The following is a 6,000-nucleotide window of genomic DNA, read 5'->3' on the forward strand; positions in this document are numbered from 1 at the left end:
GGGACAGTAAGAGAAGGCCCTCCCAACTTCCTGCTAGAAGTCAGACATGAGCAATTCCCCATAAGAGGCAGAAGCAAAACAAACACCTAACCAGCATATGTGCTGGCTTGCTAGAGATCCCATGGGATCCTGAGCCAGCTCCGTGCGGTTCCTGCTTCCTCACTGGTCACCCAAGTCACTCCTCAACCCTTTGGCAGGGAGTCACTGAGGTGGGATTCTCTTAGAATTTTTCTGAAGATGTGGGAGTTGCTCACTTAGAGGCTAAGAAGAGACACTGAGGGGAGAGGCAGTGGAGCATAGTTCTCTGTGCTGTACTGTGAAGAAGTCAGCCTGCTGTGCCTATTTGCTTCTTGATCTGCCTGTGATTTTGCAGCTTCATGGTTCCAGGCATCTATGAGGGCCAGAAAAAAAAAAAGGTGTTTCTTCTACAGATGTCTGGCAATACTCTGGCTGGACCCAGAAGTGAGGCTTGGATATTAGTTCATCTCTTTATTTGATGTGGAGTACTTAACAAAAGGTTTTAGTTATTTCTTTTCCAGGATATTCTAGAGAAGGAAAACTCTATTTCCTGGAGGACACAGACTGATTAGTTTCTTGCTTACAACCTAATTAACTTATGTGGAAGGACCAGTTGGAAAGGTCACCATGGATTCTGGGTCCTGGGAACTCCATTCTTTACTGAATCAGGTCCTAGCTCTTAGTTACCAGAGTCCATGTTGTGTAAAATGGTAGCTTATACTTCAGAAACAACATTTTACACCCAATGTTGTCTTCTCTGGGGTATATGAGGTTTTATGTTGAAATGTCACAGAATAAGAACTACAGGAACCCTAGCTCATACCAGCAGCTGTTTATTGGTCTACTCCCTGGCAGAGAATTTTAGGTCTTTGGTACTGACAGCTGTAAGTAAGATACCTATGAACTAATAGCTGCTATTCTTGTCCTTGTATGCTTTTTGGATACCTGGACCGACACTTTGGGGTAGCATTAGCTAGCGTAAAGAATAGTGTACAGAATAAGCCTAAGGAGACCAGCATTTGGGGGACGTCTTGGGTTTGTCTGGACTTCTATAGCAATTAATCTGGTCCACCTCATTTTGCCTTCCAGATGCCAGTTAATTCACATCTGCATTCCATAGGCTCATTGCAATATAAGCTAGCATGCATGGGATGCGGGTCAGCTGGCCTAGTGATCCACAGGAGAGGAACATCTCCTACTGAAAAGTAGAAACTACAGTGAGGAGACCTGAGGAGTTCTACAGCTAACTGTGTTCTTTTACTGCTTAGGAAAGACATAAATAGCAGCAACTTTTCTGTGCTCTGGTGATCTATATCTGCCTTATGCTAAATATTTCATGTCAAAAGACTGAACTGCTGAACTAGTCATGGCATTTAAATAAATCCTGTTATTGTGTTTTTAACTTTGTCAGGCACAGTGAGGTTAAGTGCTTGGTCCAATGTCAAATTTGTAATTCATGGCAGAGTTAAGTTCTAAATCCAGTTCCTTACCCAGTACACAAGTTTAGTTTTACTATGCTTCTCTTCATGGCATCAACTACATGATCTACCCACTCATCTATCCATCTTTTTGGGGACCGTATATATGATGTTGCATTGATTATTTTCTGAAACCTCAGTATCTGTGTCATTAACTACTTACCAAATGTTTACTATATGCCAGACTATCTTGCATGTAAATTATCATGTAATAGTGTTCTCAGAACCACCTTGTGAGAATACGTTTTATGATTCCCCAGCAAAGAAGCTCGGGTTCCAACTTCCATATCCAAAATACAAAGTCCACACTTTTAATCTCTGTACCATGTGAACTTTCATTTATCTACTCATCAGGTGTTGATTAGGCACATTTATGTCAGGCCTTGTGTGTCAACTGTTAAAAAAAAAAAAAAGAAATTCAAGCACCCTCTTAAGTTCAACTTGACCAAGGCCTCCTTGTTAGAAATCCTTTTACTGGGGAATTCTGAACGAAGTTCACTTGTGGCTGTTGAAGCCCCTGCAGTTGAAGCTGTACTTCGAGGGTGTTTTAAGTATGAGGCTTAAGGACTACATGGATATACAGAGGTTTATTTGTACTGATTGTCAGTGGAAGACTATGTGATTTATATAAAAACGTGATGTTCAGGTATTAGTTGAGCAGAGGTTCTGTTTAGAAGGACCTAGGATTGTGTCCACATGACTGCAAATCATTGGTTAACCATTGACATGGGAAAAGTTACTAAAAAGGGGACATTTTACTAATGATAAAAATGGATTCCTTCTACTTTGTCCCCTATCTCACATGTTGAAAAGCATTTTATTATTTAAAACATATGCCAAAACAGGTAGAGACGTATGATGAGACTTCCTGCATGTATGATTTTGCTCAAAGTATATCAACTCATGGATAATCTTGTGTCCTCTGTATCCAGACTTGCCCCTTCCAGAAATCCCATCTATTCTGTAAATATTTCATGATGCATCTCTAAAAGATAACTTTTAAAATATACTACTGTTGGCATATGTAAAATATGTTGAAATGGTTTATTATTATTTTTTTTTAATGTTTATTTTGAAAGAGAGCGATCAGGACAGGGCAGAGAGAGAGAGAGGGAGAGAGAGAACCCAAGCAGGTTCCACACCGTCAGCACAGAGCCCACAGGGCTTGATCCCAGCAACTGTGAGAACATGACCTGAGCCAAAATCAAGAGTTGGATGCTTAACCCAGTGAGCCACCCAGATGCCCCTGAAATAGTTTCTTAGTCAGTATTTAAATTCTTAATAGTTTCATGATTATCTCTCCACACCTCCCTCATTTATTTGAATTAGCATCCAAATAAGGCCATGCATGGTTATTGATAACTATATTGAATGAGCACCTTCTTAAATTATAAGTTCTCCTTTCATCTCTTTATTTCCCTTGAATTTTATTTGCAAGAGAGATTTCATCATTTGTCCTGTAGAATTTTACATAGTCAAAATTTCGCTGATTGCAACACTATCACTTAACATTTTTGTCTTCATCTTTCTCTTTATTTCTGGTTAACATGGTACCCCCCCCCCCCCAACAAATGAACCCAAGATGGTGATGTTTTCTTCCACCAGAAGAAATTTACTATCTGGCTGTCTCTTTTTATGATGCCAGCAGCCATTGATGCTTATTGACTTGGTCCATTAATTCATATGGGGTTTCATAGTATATTAGCTAGGGTACTGCTATAAAGAAATACTTCTATTTGGTATCCTGGTGGTTCAGTTTGTATAGGAAAGTCAGACTTTATTGACCACTTTTCATAATAATGATTAAAACTGCTATCATCTTCTAATGAATTCCAATTAAATACTTTTAAAAATATTATGAGCTCATTGACTGAAACACAAGGGAAATAAATCCATTATTTCCATTATCAGTGATCAGAATGTCTTCCTACTGGCCGCTCTATAGTCAGTTCCCGGTATTTGTGACAAGACCCTGTTTATCTTTGATACCATTATGGCAGTTTTTATGACCATTTTCTGAGTCCATCTTGCTCCAGACCTAAACTTATCATCTTCCTTAAGATCTTCTGTCCCTGGAAACCTCTAGCTAGAGGCACTCTGCTAGAAGGTTTGTTTTTATTTCTAGGTCTTTTCTGAGGACTGAACTGGGAATATTTTTAAAATCTAAAATAAAGCAATCAAAATTCAGAGCTATTGGGATTTTACAGAATTTCATCCATTTTATATCTGCAATCTCTTCAATTTTAAGAATCTCCAGCTTCATCCACATCCTGTCAGTAATGGTCTCTGCATAACAATATGATTACTGGAACTGTTTAAGATTTTTTAATTTTGTATTGGTATTTTGTTTTTAGGATATATCTCTGTAGAGCCATATGGTAAAAATACTGTGTTTTAAAATCCGTTGGAACATTTTCCTGTTATGGTACCAACTGGATATATGTTCCGGCACATTTGTTGAATTTTATTTTGAAATTGGAGGGATTGCTTTTTTAAAATTTAAATATGTTGTATTAATGTATAGAATATTTACATGGCTTCAAAGTCAAATCAACAGAGTATACTGAAAGAAGTTTGGCATCTGTGTCTGTCATTTCCTCCTGATTCCCTCATTTTTGTGGGGGTTTTTTGTTGTTTTTTTTCGGTAACCACTTTTTAATATTGGGGATTTAAAAATTCTAAGCAGATTATACATAACATGTATTACATATATATTATATATACTTATATATAACATATATTTACATATTTGTCTTCTACTCTTTCACAAAAGATTGGAGCATACTTTTTGTCTCCTGTTGTTTTCTTAAAGTATTGCCTGGATATAAATCTTTTTTTTTTTTTTTTTTATAGCTACACAATACTATAGTGTGCAGCTGATATTCTATGGTTTTTTTCAACTAGTCTTCCATTGGTAGACATTTGCATTGTATCTAGCATCTTGTCTCTTGCTATTACAAATAGACAAGAAATTAATATCTTACCTATGTCTTTTTGCATTTTTATCAGTGAAGTTTGGGTTGGATTCCTGCAATTGAAATTGCTAGGTCAAAAGGTAAAAGCACGTTTTCCCAAATTACATCGCAGTCGTGCTTCTGTTCCCACCAGCAGTATATGAGCATGCTTATTTCCCATCAGCCTCACTTAGAGTGTGCAGCCAGGTTTGGACTTTTGGTAATCTAACATGTAAGAAATGATGTCTCATTGTGGTTTCAAGTTGCATTTTGCTTTATGTGAGCAAGGTTGAGCATCGTTTTATGTGCCTAAAAGCCATTTGAATTTCTGTTTCTGTGGCTGTCTGTTCATTTCTCCAGCTGATTTTTCTATAGGGTTGTTGGGCTTTAGAAGCTATTAATATTTCAGGGACATTAATCATTTCTCTGCCATAGAAGTTGCAACTATATTTTCCAGTTTGTCATTCATCTTTCACCTTCTCACTACTCTCATTTTTATCCCCTGATTTTCAGAAACTATCCCTCCTGCCATGTATGACCACAACTACCTTCTTTAATTATCAGGACCAAAATCCTAAAAATCACAACAGTAAAGTGGATTATTACAAAACAGATTCTCCATTCCCTTTTGGGTTCAGATTCAACAATATTATAGTCATTTTATATTTTTTTAACTTAACAGTTTAAAATAATCATATCCTTGGTTAGGTTTGGTCAGAACTACTTCACTGAAAACTCGTTTTGTGTTTCAGCTAAAGGGACAATACAATATATATATATATATGTATATATATGTGTATACACGTGTGTATGTGTATGTATGTGTGTACACACGTGTGTACGTGTATGTATGTGTGTACACACGTGTGTACGTGTATGTATGTGTGTATACACGTGTGTATACACGTGTGTATGTGTGTATACACGTGTGCATGTGTGTGTATACACGTGTGTGTATACATGTATGTATGTGTGTATGTGTGTATGTATATATATATATGTATATACACACGTGTGTATATGTGTGTATATATACACACACACACACTTTAAAAAAATTATTGTCAAGTTAGCTAATATAGAGCATGTACAGTGTGCTCTTGGTTTCGGGGGTAGATGGCCATGATTCATCGCTTACAAACAATACCCAGTGCTCATCCCAACAAGTGCCCTTCTCATGCTCATCTCCTATTTTCCCCTCTCCCTGCCCCCCCCAATCAACCCTTAGTTTGTACTCCGTATTTAAGTCTCTTAGGGGATTGCCTCCCTCTCCGTTCGAAACTATTTTTTCCCCTTCCCTTCCCGATGGTCTTCTGTTAAGTTTCTCAAGTTCCACATATGCATGGAAATGAAAACATATATCTGTCTTTCTCTGGCTTACTTCACTTAGCATAATATCCTCCACTTCCATCCACGTTGCTGCAAATGGCAGGATTTCATTCTTTCTCATTGCCAAGTAGTATTCCATTGTATATATAAACCACATCTTCTTTATCCATTCATCATTTGATGGACATTTAGGCTGTCTCCATAATTTGGCTATTGTTAAA

The sequence above is a fragment of the Puma concolor genome, chromosome D3, assembly GCF_028749965.1.
Source record: "Puma concolor isolate L17-30 chromosome D3, mPumCon1.1.hap2, whole genome shotgun sequence".
Taxonomy (NCBI): Eukaryota; Metazoa; Chordata; class Mammalia; order Carnivora; family Felidae; genus Puma; species Puma concolor.